Source organism: Pezoporus occidentalis, unplaced genomic scaffold, assembly GCF_034315485.1.
Source record: "Pezoporus occidentalis ecotype Australia unplaced genomic scaffold, CSIRO_AGI_Poc_V1 ctg49, whole genome shotgun sequence".
Classification (NCBI taxonomy): domain Eukaryota; kingdom Metazoa; phylum Chordata; class Aves; order Psittaciformes; family Psittacidae; genus Pezoporus; species Pezoporus occidentalis.
The window spans coordinates 2,895,101-2,912,707 of record NW_026915824.1 but is presented as its reverse complement, the minus strand read 5'-3'; the positions used below and the strand labels follow the sequence as shown (position 1 = coordinate 2,912,707).

The 17,607-nt window shown below is 41.7% G+C and overlaps 1 long non-coding RNA gene across 1 annotated transcript in view; it reads right to left on the bottom strand.

Moving 5' to 3' along the window:
- Positions 1–2,047: 2,047 nt before the first annotated feature.
- Positions 2,048–17,607, bottom strand: part of LOC134173034 (uncharacterized) — a 42,635-nt gene continuing 27,075 nt past the window's right edge. Inside the window, exon 3 of the long non-coding RNA XR_009968107.1 lies at positions 2,048–2,993. This is a non-coding gene — a long non-coding RNA (uncharacterized LOC134173034). The remainder of the gene's footprint in view (positions 2,994–17,607) is intronic.

Sequence of the window (17,607 nt, the reverse complement as noted above, 5' to 3'; positions counted from 1 at the left end):
AAGACCATATACTAGTATATTTTCTTTCTCAGTAACCCATTACACTTCTCAGTGCACTTAACAGTATCCATAAGAGCAACTATTCCTTGCAGAAACTTTAATTCAACATTCCTTGGAACTGTTGTTTATTGCAACAGGACAAAGACCACGGGAAGAGAAAGAAGCCTTACTAAGAAACGCTTCAAACCAGGCTGAAGAAGTGCTGCTTTACACTATCCCTTCTGACGCACAAAAAATTCACATCAGGCAAAGGATGGAAATGAGAGATATTAACAAAGTAAGGTGCCTGTACCGGATGTCGCTCTCAGAAAGTGATCACACTGAACAGATCACAAGGGAGTTGAGGAAGATGGAACATGTGCCAATTCCAGATTAAAAAGTAGAAGAAGAACAACAGGGCTGGAATATTCTTATTAATATTGAACCAGATTCTGGCACCCATAACCATCGTGGGCATTTACCTCAGGTGTGCAATTCCTGGAAAAAGGTATTCTTAATGCAAATAAAAGTGAAGACTGCCACAACTTAAAGAGCGCAAACAGACTGGGATGTATATTTAAGGGAAAAGAAACTAAAAAGGAGGTAATAAGAAACTAAGAATAAAAACATTGAATGCTAAAGTAAGTCCATTTGAATAATAAGAAAGAAAAGATCTGCTCAGTTGAAAAGGATGGGTGGATGATTCTTCCCCCTCACCCCCACTCCATTGCTGGCATCTGGTACAGAGAACAGCAACTGCTTTCAATGTGCAAAGTCTTGGTTTCCTTTCTGTGAACAAGGGATGTAGCTAGAAATCCACATCAGTGTGCTTATTCCATGTGTATGAACCAGAGCGTATTCTAAATTAACCCTGTAAGGAACAAACCCAACAGACTGACAACAGCACATATAGACTAGAGAAGATATTCAAAGTCATACATTAAAATGATGAATACTACTGAATTTATCTCTTGGGGATCATCTACATTCTAAATAAATCCTGATTTTAGATGACGAATTTACACCACTCATGGGGTCACTGTTTCATGTAGTGACCACCAGAAGATCCACCCATGGACCCAGCCGCTTCAGGATTGTGTCCTCAAGTCACTGAGCCACGAAGCACAATCTGAAACTTTCAGGCTGTGATCACATTAGCGAACTTTGACACCCATGATAGCACAGCACAAGTAGGCAGGGCTCAGGCATTAAAAAGCAACCCACTAACAACTCACAGAACAAAGCTGTCCAATATTCCCTCTTGCCTCACCGTGTCAGCGTTAAAATCTCTTTAGGAGTGTAATATACCATAGAATGCTTCACAATCAAGAAAAGTACCAGTTGGGGCTTGGATGTCAAGAATATCAACTCCCCATGTGAGCATCCAGAGTACGAAGTTTCCGAGGAGGAAGAGGCACACTACAGAAATCTCAGGAAAAGGCCCTTCAAAGTGAGGCGAGATCACAGCTTTCCATTCTCCTCCAAGTTAATTACTTATCTTCCTAGAAAAAGCTGCAGAAGAAATTGCTTACACATGACCTACAAAGAGCAGGCAACATACTTTAACAGAAGTATGCCTCTTGTTTCCAGGCTGACAGTCTGCTGAGGATTGGTCAGCAGCAGGGAACATGGCCCAAGTACCCAGTGACTTAAGGTGGTTTGAGAGAGAAAGCTATTGAAGGGGGAACAGAGAGAAGGGAAGGGGAAAAGGCAAGTTCCCCTCCTCCCCCTTTTTTTTTCATACCCCATCAAAACTGGAAAACAAGCGTCAGAAGCCTTGCCTTGTGTTTTTGTCAGCACTAATTACAACCCTGTGCTGCTGGCCAGTTCTGAGCACTGCATCCCACCGAGGCGAAAGGCCTCCCACCGTGGCAGGCCTCACTCCCTGCACCCAGAATGCCTCCGAGGATGAGCATGCTGCTGTTTTGACAATAGCTTTCATTGCTGCCTGGCAGAGCTCCATCTCATTTCAGCAAAGGCAGTATTTCCACACTCTGTCCTATATTCTGCCCTGCCTTCACAGCATCCCACATTCTGATACCCGTTCTCATTTTCAGTAATCTCTCATTTTCAGTCCATCTCACTGAAACAAAGGAAATGTTAGACCCTAAAAGCACTACTGAGCACGGAAATGCAGCATCTCTACTTCCCCGAGTCTCACTGAAACTGAACAGAAAACAGCAGAATGAGGTTCTCTTCCATGTAAGCAAGAGTGGCAGATTCTGGCCCTTTGATAGCTGTCGATTTTGAGTAATCCTGGTGGGTACATTTAAATCCTTGTTAAGGGCTCCCATATTCATTAAAAATAAATCCGGTAGTTATTTGACTGTGTAATTATTAGGGATAATTTGCAATTAAGCAATTGGCCCCTGATGAAAGGACAGATAATTGATCAGCCTGGTTTGGCATTTTAGAATGGGGTGGGGGCTAATTAAGTAAATCCAGTCAGCTAAATGTCTTCCTTCCCCCTACATCTTTTCCCACCTTTAAATGCAAACCAGAACTCATGCAGCTGTGCAGGCCATGGGAGTCTAAGCCTATTAAAGAAATCTTTTAATGACTGTAAAACTACCACTAATTGAAATAAAAATATTTTCACACTATTTTCACATTGTGCAAATGGATCCAAAGATAATTCTTAATGCAATACATGGTGCACAAACCGCTCTGCTTGACAAGAGCGGCATTTAATTTGCACTAATTAGTCCAAAGCGGGGGCAGTGTGAAATTAACATGATTCATTAATTCTGTGGTTTGTGTTTTACATATGGTGTGTTTACATTTCAAAACTATGAGGTTCTCTGCAACTCAACACACCACACTTATGAGATCTTCACATCCACGAAGTTCTCCCCCCATCTCTTTGGGCACATTCAGATTTCATTTCTGAATTTGCAACTTGTTTATTTCTTTCAAAGCAGTTTCTTGATTTTATACTGCATGGTTTCTTCCTTTGTCCCGATTTTGGCCTCAGCTTCTTTCCAACAGAATATTCTTTTGGGTGGCTCAGGTCACTGTGGGATAAGCATGAACAGAGCAGCAGGTGAAGAAGCAATTTTCAAGAAGCAATTTTCAAACTACTTTATGCTCAAAAAGAATTTAATAAATCCTTCGTATCGACTAAATCTGAAGTTTTCATGATGCTGTTCCAATATTTGCTCCTATAATGATATCGGGAGATGTTCATTAAAGATCTAATCCAGAGCCCCATGAAAGTCAACAGACAGACTTGCACTGGCTTCAGAAGGCATAAATCGGCTAGTACCTCTTTATGCTGCAGAACATGGGACTCCTAGAATCGTAGCATTGGCCAAGTTGTCTTACAAAATATATCATCAAGTGAACAGTGTGAAAAGCATTTTAAAATATATCAGACACAGCTAAATATTAGATTTCTGCAAATGAATGTGCGACAATAATATTTATGTTGTTGGACACACTCACAATGTCAAACTTGGCCCACTGTTTCCCAATATACAGGTTACATTTCTACAGAGACCCAGAGCAATATTACACTGAGAATTAGGTGTAATACTGAATATATAATGAACTTTGTTTGCTCGTTATCAATAGTAATTGGTAATGAAGTAATGATGATGTATGTGCATTGTATTCGACACAAGACTTAAAGGCAGGCCTGTCTCAGAGAGCTCTAAACATCTAGCTGATACTTTGTAAATGGGCCTGCCCCTTGCACACAGAGGCAGAGGCTGTCCTACCCATACAAATACCTCTTTACTAGCCAGAAATTCAGAAAAAAAGATGTCCCAAGATTTACCTTTCTCCTGCAATCAAAAGAAATGAGACTGGCTTTCATACCTGAAGGTACGACAAGGTACCTTGAGGCGTGCAAAAGCAGCTCCCAGAACTGGTGGGACAATGATAGGACAGTGTGGCAGGAAGGACACCTGGATTAGACCATACAATGCTCCAGTCAACAAGCTGATTTTTAGCATGAGGAGTCTGGTAGAGCCAAGAAGGCAGCACAGGCAGAAGACTGGCCACTAGGGAGTTGGAAGCACATCAGCAAAGGTAAGAGGTGCAGCATTAAAAACTGAGCTCACTCAGCTAGCATTCCTGGAGGAATAGGGTGGGGAGTGGTCATTTGAGACTCCTCCCAAAAAAAGGTGATTTCAGGAGGAATGAGTAGCATTTAAAGGACAACAAAAGAGAAAGGAGACATTTTCAATGGTACAACACTGACAAAAGATAATGTCCTCCATACTATCTAAAGTTTCTTGCTAATGTTTGTAAGAACCACCTGAGGCAGAAGGCAGTTAGATTTTGGAAGATTTGTAGGTTCCAAAGTTTTTGGTTTCGATTTCTTTTCCCCCAGTATAAAAACAATGTGATTTTTCTGATCAGCAACCAAAGTCAAGGAAGGAGTAGGAGTAACAGGCTTATTTTCTTCCTCATAGTGAAAAATTAATCTCAGGTTGGTCCCATGTTGCAGATCAGAATATGGCTACATCACTTACCTTGTTGAGAATACCAGGGACAGACCAAATGCATGTACACAGATTCATTGTTAGAAAATGCTTCATTAAAACAAAGCCATAATTTAAAAAGATAGAAAATAGTTAATACACAAGTTCTCCATTTAGCAAGATTTCCTGATTGGCTCTGCATCCTTAAATGGCTTATTTGTGTCAGTCTGTTTCAGGATACATCTGGAGCATGCAATGTCATCAAGTAATACTATTTAATTACAGTGCAGAACTTTGGGTGGCTTTTAGAAAGCAATAGATTATAGCATTATCATGTACCACACATCTCTATGCCACTTAGCAAGTATGAGGCCAAAAATGAACACTCTAACCTTGAAAATAAATTATTAAAGTGCTGCTGTGTAGATTGATACACAAAATGGCTAAGTTTAGTGATCCTTCAAATGCTGGTTCCCTGGTGAGCACGAAAGTTTCTGATGTGCAAGCTGTGTCAGCCAGGATGTGGGGTGTAAAGAATGTGGTGCCTTCAGGAGTACTTGGGCTACTTGGTGTAGGAAGGGCACTTAGAGGAAAAATTATATCCTTTGGTAAGGAGCAGACGTTCTCCAGCATAAATTTAAACCTGTTTTTAAAAGCCATAGTCAGGCAAATGTCCAGGTACAGGTAAACAGTATGATACCGAATTATCCTGAATGAAAGCTGGGCAAATATGGAAACAAGTGGTATTGGTTTAGAAGATAGGGAACTGCACCATGACCATCAACTAACTACATTAATTTCTGCTCTGTTCAGAGAAAGCTGGCTCATTATTTAAAGGTTTCCATGCACCTTGAAATAAATAACATATGAAAATTTTTCTAGCATTATTAGGGGATTCAGCTGCCAGCACCTTATCAGTAAAAGGAAGCATGAACTCTAAGCATCGTGTAAGAAAGCTAAAATACCTCCTGTTTAACACAGAAAACGAGTAGCCTTTTTTCTGATATACTTTTACCATGACTTTTGTCAGAATAAAAAGTTCAATCGTTTTGTCTGTATCTCAAAGTCACTATTTGACTGACACAATAGTTGCTGTCTCCAATGTGCTGTTTCTGTGGGTAGCATAAACATGAATGGCCTAAAGGCAACTAGTTTTCATATATATTAAATGAGCTACATGACCAAATGATATCTGTTGGGTTTTCTTTTGTTTGGTTTTTGGTTTTATGTAGAGAAACTTGACTATATTTGTGCATTATTTTGATTCTATTTAAGTCTGTGAAGAACTCGGCTCTCTTCTAGGTTTTAACTACGTGATGTTTGGTAATTGAGGTGCCCTTTTACCTTTTCAAGTGCATCTTTTAATCCAAAAAAGTACCTGCTTAAAAATAGATCTTCTTTATCTGCATATGCAAATGCACATTTTACGGACATTAGGCTACTGCTATTGTATCTACATATCTATGTATATGTGTTCCTGTCTATTTGACTGCTAGCAATACAGAGACAGTCTTGTGTCAGGGCCTGTTTGAGAGTCAAATGTGAGAAAAGAGGTATATTCAAATCTGGGAGGCGGGGAAAGGGAGAAGAGATGAAGTGGTGTGTTTGTAATTCCACACTATTTCTTTCTAATGGGAAACTTGTAAAAATCTCACTTTCTGTCCTGGAAAGGATTTGCACAGCTTTAATAGAAATGCTTGACTAAGATGGATGGGTCTGGAAGCGTCACATGGCCTTCCTGAGCATAAGTTATGTTACTAAATCAGCATATTGATCTAGGAACACAGCGTCCTGGTATCCTGAAAATGTCAGGCACAGTCTCAGTGCTTCACTTCTTTAAAATCAAGTTAATTTAGCCAGCTTACTCTGGAGAAGAAATTACAATGTCAGATACAGGAAAACAGCAGGGCATCAGGCACTCCAAGTCCCACTGCCTTTGACCATTTTGAAAGCAGACACCCCAAAAGAAATAGCTGGGTTACCCTTTAGTTCTCCCTTGGTGGAAAGAACAACTACTACAGGTAGTGTGCATCTTTGCTTGTGTGAATTCAGGCATCCCACAGCCTCACAGCTGTGGATCTCTGGGGATTCCCAAAGTGAGGGCAATCAAGAGGGTTGAGAAGTAAAATTATATGATTAAATGTGATGATACTAATCCATCTACCTTACCCATGGGGAGATTTTACAGGCTCAGACAGTCCATGCCCTTGTGCTGCGATCTCCAGTTCTCTATGCATGTTTAATCAAGCCTGCTAATCCACAAATGTACGGTCAGGGTTGCAGCGTCTGATGTGAACAGAACACTTTCAGCAAGGAGGGGACATCAGCATGAATAACTTTGTATGCATTAGCCATGTGCTAATGCATACAAGTATGTGGAGTAGTTGGATATTGGCACAATTGTTTCTGGGAAAAAAGGGCCAGTTTGCCAAAACATATTGCAAAGCGGACATTTTCTTCTTACCTGACTTGACAAAACATAGAAGGAAAACATATGTAAGGATAAAGAGGAAAGTTCCAAAGAACAAAACTGATCTATGTTCTTGACTAGAAGTACCAGTGCATGCTGTTTGGACCCCACATGACACCACACCTACAAAGATTCCTACACTACAATATCCAGGTGCAGCATGGGAACCTGAAAGAGACACAAGCTCCAACCCTGCCTGCTGTACATGAAGAGCGGGGCTGGAGAAGCTCTGCTGACCATCAACCCTGCAGACATGGTTTGGCTCCCTGGCAAAGGAGGGGTTGCTATGGCAGAGGCCAGATGTAGAACAACCACCCTAACCTCCCACAGCTCCCATGAAGGCTCCTGCCTCTTCCTGACCTACAGGCTTACCTGGTCAATGCTATTACAGACATCCTCCTTCCAGGCTTTGCTATCCTTGAGCTGAACACCCCTTTTCTGTGTTGAAAAGCTCACTAAAGCTTTTACTAGAAATCCCACAGGTGATACAGGTATCACTACAGTGATCTGAGGGCATCAAGACAGTGGCAAATACATCAGGAATGCAGCCAGAGAAAGAGACAGCAGGACCTTATTGACCTGTACCCTTTGAGGATGAGGTGGGCCGGCTGTTGCTATCTACTGCAAGTGAAAAATGCCCAGCCACAACTTGCTGATACTGTAAGCTAGCAAAAAGTGCTGGGAAGTTTGAATATGTTATCAAGATGGCTACAGTTTCTTCACTAGATTTCAGCATAGAAAAGCTGTAGAAAGATAGCCTGTCAGCCACCCTGCCCTTCTTCTTTAAGGCAATAATGAAATATAACCACCCAAATTTCCTTGCTAGCATAAACTGAAGGATTCATATTGTTCATATTTGAAACAGGATTATACAAAGGAGAACTGAATTGTAGGCTGTTTGATGGGGAACAGGGAAAAGCAGTTCTAAATCCCAACAGGCCAAAAATTCTTTCAAAATAATATAACAAAAGGCAATGATGTTTTCTCTGGAAAACATTATACATGGCAAAATTCTATTTAGCATTTACAGAAACTGAGCAAAAGGGAATACAGATTCTAGGAATTTATCAGGTTCAGTGAAGAGAGTGGGTAGCAGGCAATAACGAACATTATAATGTGCAACATAAATACCTGTGTCCATTGCAGCTAACATGAACAACTCCCTTATACACCAGACATTGGTTTCTCTTTGCCCCTTTTGCCCCTCCGATTGGATTCAGTAAATATAGACAAGCCTTGATGTGCATCAATAGATAGCTTTAGTTTCAGCTCTCTGCTTCTCATTTCTCATGGAAGTGGTACAGGACACCATCCAGGACCTCAATGTTTATTTCCTCTCCTTTTCCTGTGTGCAGAATGACACACAGCCCCACCACCTCTGCTGTACTCTGTGATGTTTCTCCACATCTCCCCTCAGCTGAAGGGAAGGCAATTCACCAGGAGAGGCTTCATCTCCACTGTCAGGAATGTTCCCAGTTCTGGCTGCTCAGGCACACAAAATTGTTCAAAAATATCATTAAATCAGAACTAATCAGATGGCTCCCTGTTCATCTCAAGACACTGTTCAGAATTCTTCATTTAAAACCCTGCATAGATTTGGCTTAATCTGCTTCGCAATTCTTTCCTTTCTAATTCCTCCACTTATCTAATATCGCTTTTTCTTTGTCATTTCCCATGCCCTTCTGACACAACCTTCCTGTAAGTTTTCACCTCATCTCACCATTGATTTTCAAGCCCTGAGGATGCATTCCTTTTCTCCTCTGTGTCTTAATTTCTCTCCTTGAAAAGCAAGATCTATTTCAGCTCTGCTGCCTCAGAGAAGACAGGGAACAATGCAGGCATGCTACAGTCACACTTGTGTCCTAGCCAACGAGGGCACTGCTTATAGGATAAATTGAGATGCAACAACACAGTCACTCTCCTCTGAAGCTTTATATGTTCCTTGGGTGGTCTTATGCTAGACCCTCTGACCAAGCTGGGATTTTAGAAATTGCAAGTAGGTTGCTTTTGATGCTACATTGCTTAGTTCTCACATTGAATATGATAAATCATTCCCATTCCTTAGTCCTGATTATTTTCCCTCCTATATTGCATAAAATAAGCTGGTATTACCATAAAATATGAAATCCCCAGGACTGTATTTAGTATTTCTTATTTTTCACGCCCTTTCCCCCACACACTTGCACGCTGAACCTCCTTTGTAGGCAGTCATGGATTTCTGTCATCTGAGGATCAGAGCACTGTGCATCCATCAAGAAGTGTAAAATATTCACAGGAAGAGACTACAAGATGAGGAAGAGGTCCAGAATGCATATGTGTCAGAGGAACGGATGTACACAGAAAATAAAAGTTCTACAGGCTGCAATAAAAATTTACTCCATGACAAGAACTGTGCATTTTTTCCATGGCTGTCATAGATTTCATGGAACCAGTAAAATCCAGCCATATTCAGAAATCCCATGAAATTTACTTTTTCACCTGAGTCCACATGAAATCAAAATTTTTTCCATAAGAGCCCCCATAAAATTGGCATGTTTCCTTGGAAGACCCCATGAAATTATATAGAATATTTCAGTTTCTTTTAGCCTATTCTCTCATTGCACATTTAAAATTACAACCTCAGCTACTGGATTTTGCATTCCTTTCAGAGAAAAAAAAGGATTATGCAAAAATATAATAGGAATGAAAATACTCTTCTACAGGACTGAAACTAAAATCTCTCATAAATATATTACAATTAGCACAGAAAGTTTTCATTTATATGCAGTGATTTGTTACTAGTTCAAGAGTAATCTCAACTGAACCTTCTTGACTATTGAAAAACTGAAATCACAGAAATTGTCATGAACGAAAACGTAGACGAGTTTCTAATGATGCTCCCTACTTCACTTCTTTGGGGAAAGAGATAAAGGGTGAAGTTACCATTCTGGTACCTGACCATTAGCAAAGATCCACAAATGAGAAAGTGCCACCACAAACAACAACTTCAGGAAGTAAATACAATGTGGTCAATTTATTCTCTGAACACACTATTTGTTAAAATAAATTCTCAGCACTAACAAAGGAGCAGACACTGTGGCACAAGTGTTCATTAAGCTCCCAGAGTGACAGTTGAACTATATGTTCTGGTTGAAAACGAATCAATACACCAGCTCAAACCCTGCCTCGCACAAGTTGGTCAGCACACATCCCAAATCACAAGCCACCACAGGCCCCATTATTGCAGGTCTTAGTTTAATTCAGGGATCCCGTACTTCAGCAAGACTACTGTGCAAGTAGGAACCAGAAATTGAGGTTCCTTCCATAATCTCCAGTTAAACCTTGATCCAGAAGCAACACAACCATTGATGATAGCAGCATTAAACTCTGGCAGGTGACCTAAACTCAAGAGATCTTACGGAAGGAAAAAATAAGAGAACTGGTAATGCCACTGAGAAACTTCTATAGACACAGATACCAGTGCAGGCAAGGAAAAGAAGATGTAATAGTAGGAAGATAATGGCCTAAAAAGTGATAGATTAAAATGCCCTTAAATAAACCAGAGGTATTCAAACTGACTTCGCACAATGAATTCAAACTCAGGATTCTTAAAAAGCCACTTACACAATCTCTGAATTACTGGACAGTCACCTCTCATAATTCAAGAATACAGGGTGCCAAAAGACTGGAAAAGAGCAAGGAGGGTATCTAGCTCTACAGAGCAGGGAAAGCAGAGCTAAGGAGTTACCAGCCAGTCAATTTGTCTTCAATCCTCAGAAAAACACCAGAACAAGTAATCAAGCTATTTGTAAGCACCTAGAAGATAACATGGAAATGCATAGCAGCTAGTATGGATTTGTAGACGATAAATCCCATCAAATCAATTTAATTTCCTTCAGCCACATGGGAAGAGGCCTCATGGCAGACACAAAGCAGAAGAAGTCACATTTCTTGACGTAGTGAAGTTTTTGGTGCTGTCTAAGGTATCACTTTAACAAAATGTGGTCTGAACAAAATGGTTGTGAGACAGGCCCAAAAGTGGTTGGGCATGATGTGTAGAGAAAGGTACCATTTGCCCGCAGTAAAAGCAAGCCATCTAGGGAGACAGGAGGATTGCAAAACTCTGCTGTGGATGATTCTGTTTAGTACTTTTATGAATCATCTGGCCATGAAACAGCACATATGTTCTGCTTGCAGACTACACAAACGGTGTGCATAGGGCAGCTGCAAGTATGGAAGCTCTGAGCTTGAAGACATGTTGACAAACTAGAGCTGTGTCAAGCAAAGGGCTGAAATTCAACAGGGGATGGAAATGAGTGCAAAGCAAAGATGGACTAATTGGAGAGCCCCAGAAGAAAAGCAATGGAAGAAACAACAGGTCCATAAAATATGGAAGAAACAACAGGTCCAGGAGAAAAGATTTCTAAAAAGTTGAGATCTTCAGAGAGAAGAATTCTTGGGAAGGCGATTTTAAGGCTTTGAATGAGCAAAAGCTTGTCACATACAGGATTCTTGCATGTTACAAAGTTCAAACAGTAATGGGTTTAACTTGCAGCAAGATGGATGCACTTCTGATATTGGAGAAAAACATTTATAATAATTAAGATACTGAAGCACTGGGGGGAAGCCTGGGAAAGCATGGAATCTGTAATCTCCATCACCAGACTTTTTAAGAACAGGTTAGAAAATAACATATTCTGCCACAAATGACATAAATATAACCAGTCCTGAAGGACGGGGGCTTCTTGAGGCTTCTTCTAGCCCTATTTTTCTAAATGCCAAATGTCCTCCTATGTTTTAAGGCCTCGAACCACCAGAGTTTATAAACATATAAGTAATCCCATTGACTTCAAAGCAAGTACACATAGGAGTTCAGCATATATTTAAGCAATCTGCCAGATCAGTGTAGCCAAAGGAAGTCTCTTGCAGAAGTGATTCCATTTGTTTAAACTGCCCTAGATATATATCAGCATTATATTTATAATGTGGTTTCCTGGATTTCAGTGACTGTCTATAAAGGAGCACATTACAGATTTGTGCTACAGCCCTCTAAACAATTGCTCATTATAATACAGGGTCTGTATTCACTGAAGCTAGCTGGGGATGAGGAAAGAAAAAAAAAAAAGGAATAGGAGGAAAACCAAAGAGGCAAAAAGGTCAATATGGAGAAATAACATGTTAAGAATTACAGTATTTTCTACTCACAGCAGCACTTCGGGTTTTTTTTTCAAAACCAGGTTGCCTGCAGACAATTTCAATATGTAGTATCTATAATGTCGAGGACACTAGGTTATAAACATGTACAGAGAAGTGGAAAGCTTCTTCTAACTGTCTCCCACACCTCCTCCCATATGTCATCACCAAATGTTTTGCTGTGTGCCAATTTTCAGCAGATATCAGTGTAACCAATGTGTACTTAGCATACACTTGCTAGAGATTATTAACCATTCTCCTCCTCTGTCTCTGCCATAGCTCTACCATATTTTGGGGGGCATGGAGGGAAGAAGCCTTGCACACCAAGTCTGAACAACATTGAGTACCGTCTCACTGAGAAGGATAAATGTGGTTTTGTGCTGCTTCATTTGACCATTGCATTGGAATTGAAATTGGCACACTGGTAACAGAAGATTGAAGGATACCTTGATATTGCAGTACCCTTAAGAACTGGTTGAACAGGAAAAATATGTTAGAGAGTGAGTCTTTCCATTGCTCTGGCTGCATAGGAGCCAAGTAACTAGGTGGATGGATGATGGTAGAGCGGTAGATGTGGTTTTTCTTGATTTCAGTAAGGCATTTGATACTGTCTCCCACAGCATCCTCACATATAAGCTAAGGAAGTGTGGGCTTGATGATCAGGTAGTGAGGTGGATCAAGAACTGGTTGGAAGGAAGAAGGCAGAGCGTTGTGGTCAATGGGGCAGAATCTAGCTGGAGGTCTGTGACTAGTGGAGTCCCTCAGGGGTCGGTGCTGGGACCAGTGCTGTTTAATATTTTCATCAATGACCTGGATGAGGGAACTGAATGTACCCTCAGCAAGTTTGCTGATGATACTAAACGGGGAGGAGTGGTTGACACACCAGAGGGCTGTGTTGCCATTCAGCGAGACCTGGACAGGTTGGAGAGTTGGGCGAAGAGGAACTTGATGAAATTCAACAAGGGCAAGTGTAGAGTCTTGCATCTGGGGAAGAACAACGCCATGTACCAGTACAGGTTGAGGGCTGACCTGCTGGACAGTAGTGAAGGGGAAAGGGACCTGGGGGTCCTGGTGGATAGGATGACCATGAGCCAGCAATGTGCCCTTGTGGCCAAGAAGGCCAATGGCATCCTAGGGTGCATTAGAAAGGGTGTGGTTAGGAGGTCAAGAGAGGTTCTCCTCCCCCTCTACTCTGCCTTGGTGAGGCCGCATCTGGAATATTGTGTCCAGTTCTGGGCCCCACAGTTCAAGAAGGACAGGGAATTGCTTGAAAGAGTCCAGTGCAGAGCTACAAAGATGATTAAGGGAATGGAACATGTCTCTTATGAGGAGAGGCTGAGGGAGCTGGGACTCTTTAGCTTGGAGAAGAGGAGACTGAGGGGTGACCTCATCAATGTTTACAAATATGTAAAGGGTGAGTGTCAGGATGATGGAGCTAGGTTTTTTTCAGTGATGTCCAGTGATAGGACAAGGGGCAATGGGTGTAAACTGGAGCATAGGAGGTTCCATGTGAACATCAGGAAAAATGTCTTTACTGTGAGAGTGACAGATCACTGGAACAGGTTGCCCAAGGGGGTTGTGGAGTCTCCTATGTTGGAGATATTCAAGGCCCGCCTGGACAAGTTCCTGTGTGATGTACTCTAGGTTACCCTGCTCTTGCAGGGGGGTTGGACTAGATGATCTTTTGAGGTCCCTTCCAACCCTTGGAATTCTGCGATTCTGTGATTTACACAATAAATCCTCCTATAAAGATAAGGTGCGTATATTATAAACACCTAAAATTATATATACCTCTGTCTTTCTCAGACCTGGAAAGAAATTGGGAAACTGGAAAAGAGAAAACATAACCCCCAATTTTAAAAAGGGAAAAACTACAGGCCAGCCAGTCTTGCCTCTCTGTCTGGCAAGGGCACAGGGCAGATCCTTTCTGGAAACTATGTGAAGGCACAAGGAAAATAAGGAAGTGATTGGCAATAGCCAGCATGACTTAACTAAGGGCAAATCGCGACTGACAAATTTGGTGTCCTTCTATGATGGGGTCATGGTGTTGGCAGATAAGGGAAGAGTGACTGATGTCACCTATGTGGACTTGTGCAAGACATTTGACACTGTCCTGCATGACATCCTTATTTCTAAATTGGAGAGGAATGGATTTGAAGGGTGGACCACTTGGTGGATATGGAATTGGCTGCTTGAGAGATGGGTCTGTGCAAGCCTCATGAAGTTCAACAGTGTGAAGTGCAAGGCCCTATCCCTGGGTCAGGGGCACAAATACAGGCTGGGCAGAGAATGGATTGAGAGCAGCCCTGCAGAGAAGGACTTGAGGTGTTGACTGATGAAAAGTCCAACATGAGCCGCAGTATGCGCTTGCAGCCCAGAAAGCCAACTGTCTGCTCAGCTGCAGCAAAAGGAACATGACCAGCAGGTCAAGGGAGGTGATTCTCCCCCTCTACTCTACTCCTGTGAGACCTTACCTGCAGTACTGCATTCAGCTCTGGGGTCCCCAACACAAGAAGGACATGGAGCTGTTGGAGAGAGTCCAGAGGAGGGCATGAAGACTATCAGAGGGCTGAAGCACCTCTCCTGCTGAAAGGTGCTAAGGCTGAGACAGGTAGGCTGAAAGAGGGTAGATTCCTATTAGGAAGAAATTTTTCCCTATGAGGGTGGTGAATCACCAGCACAAGATGCCCAGAGAAGCTGTGACTGCCCCATCCCTGGCAGTGTTCAAGGCCAGGCTGGATGGGGCTTTGAGCAACCTGGTCTAGTGGAAGGTGTCCCTGCCCATAGCAGTGGGATTGGAACTAGATGGTCTTTAAGGTCCTTTCCAACTGAAACCACTCTATGATTCTAAGAATTTATATCCCCTAGGAACAACATATCCCTAAGCAAACACCTGGTTAAAGACAAGGCACATCTCTGATCTCTGGAGCCCTATGCAAATCAGCTCTCTTGGAATGGAGAGAGGTGAATTTCAGAGCATGGGATCCCATACTTGTGTGGTATACACACACACAAGTAATACCTCCAACACTGCCTCCCACAGCAGGCTGAGCTTGTGTTTTGTTATCACCACAAACACCAATGTGCTACTCCAGATCTGTGAGGATATCACACAGCCAAAAGCCGTATCACCTAAGGCCATGAAAGGAAAAATGTAAAATCTGGAACTGCATCTGGAAACAGGCTTGCTGAAATACAGCTCTTGTGTATAGAGAAAGCCCCATAAAACCAGAAAAAAAAAAAAAAAATCAATGTGTTTCTGAAGTTTTCTTCAGGCATAGGTCAACACAAGTTTCCCAGGAAACCACAAATTCACACAAAGAGAGAAGAAGCTCGACTGCAAAGAAAAACAAGCTGATTCAGGCACAAATGGAGAGCAAATGAAACAGGCTGCAAGGAAAGCCCCCTGCCTGCATCCAGCTCTGCCATGTCCTGTGGTCTCCACCAGTTCCTTCTACATGGTCTACCAGCAGCTTTGACTTGGCTTCTCAATCCCCAGCAGGGGAAAACAAAACAAACAAACAAGCAAGCAAGCAAGCAAAACCCCAAATCAACCTTCAACACTTTCTTTTTTTTTGGTCATGTTTATCTTTATCTGAAAATATTCCCTGTGAAACACACAGCCCCAGGCAGAATACCTTCTGACACACATGCCCTCCCTCTAAGAGGGCTAGCAAAGACTTGATGACAATAGCCTGCCTTGTGCTCCTGCCCTGACATGAGAATTTTTTGTTTGCTTCTAGAAATGATTAATTTCAATGCATTTAAAGGTTTCCTATCCATTTTGGAGCAGTGTACTTTTAAAATATTTTATTATTACGACTTACAGTCAAGATGCAGAAACAGAACAGCCCACAGAGCTATCATTTAAATCCACATACTTCACATTTTACACAGCTAATACAATCTTTTGACCTACCAATCCAAATAATGTTTAAAAGCTTGAATGGCAAGAGGCTGTCTGCTCAGGGCTGCTGATACAGAAAGTCCCTGTATAAATCACAGTATCACAGAAGTCACAAAAACTGTGAATTCTGGTGTCAGCTGTGAAAATATTCCATCTGGTTTCTGTCTTGTAGAAAAATGTTTAAAATCTGTCTAAGTACAGGAAGTTTATTTTTGCTTCATCAGTGCAGCAGAAGTAAGCAGTGTAAGACTGGCGAATGTGAACAGCACCTCAGAGCCCTGCTATTGCTCCAGGTGCTTGCGAAGTTTCCAAAACAACATTTCAGGTCTCATTCAGACATCCAACCTCACTACTATTTAATTCCATGCCCTTCTTACAGCCTGAGCAACCCACCAAGTGGAGTTGCAATAATTACGCTCTTGAAAACATTACAAAAGCAGTAAGGGGGCTCATAATGTAAATTAGCTGAAGCCAACTTTGACAGCATTTTGGGGAGAGCAGGAATATATCTCCATCAACATGCATTTGCATTTGCTTCCGTCACATTAGGTCCCTACCACTAGTAAGCTATTAGTAAAGCCAGTCAATCCACATACACATCTACTTGCAGATGTAGGAGTTTAGGCAGCCAATTTCAGAAGGCTGGGGCCCTAACTCTTTTTACATAGCTCTTGACAGGGACTGATTTTATGCTTTCACTTTATTTCTTTTTCATTTAGGTCATTTATCTATTTAATGGAAACTGTATAGAAAAATTATGATAAAAAATTACACGAGATATATTACTTTTTAAAACCCCATCACCATCATTACCCCATTCCAGCCAGTGTGACATTCAGGAAAGAGCCTAAGGCTCTTTTTATTTATACTGTGTCACTTCCCTGAGATTCCCAACATCTGGAATCTCCATGCTGTTTCAGTTAGACCTGGTATAAAAAGAGAGCAAGAAAACAACATGAGAAGGAGAAAAACAGTGCTGCAAGAGAAATTCAAAATTTCCAAGGACAAGGCTTTTCACAGGCATTCAGAATAGACTTAAAGGTATTTTCAAAGAAGCTGAAAAAAAGACCAGTACCCAACAGGATTAGGCTTGCTTACCTCTTTTTATTTCTCTCCACCATAACCTTCCTTTCCTTAACATCCCCAGCAAAGGCTTTAAGCATGTGATCAAGTAGAGAGGGCATTCCATGACTCACAAGGGTGGGGTCTGGAAGAGCCTTATAGCCCCTTCTACATCAAACACCTGGAAGGGGACTGCCTGGGAGATCCAAAGGAACTTTTGAATGATTTGATAATTGAATGAGAAGTTGAATGACCTAGGTAAGCCTTGCTAGTCCTGGGTTCTTGTCTCATACCAACACCTTTAAAGCAAAATATAAACTCCCTATTCTTCAATCTGAAAGGCCTCCCACAGGAAAAGCTCATTGTCACACAGGTAGAGGTGCTGCTACTATGGCTTGTTACAGCAGGTAACTGCTGTTTCCAGCCCTCTGTTATCCGGCTGGCTTTTTCCACACCTTCATTCACACTAGCAGGTGTTTTCTTCTCCAGAGGCTTGCTTTTGCAGGAGGAACAGACTGGAAGGAGAAGGCAGGAGGCACCTACCACAGTTGCTTTTCCTTCTCAGGTGGGTCCCCTAATGCACTTTGCAT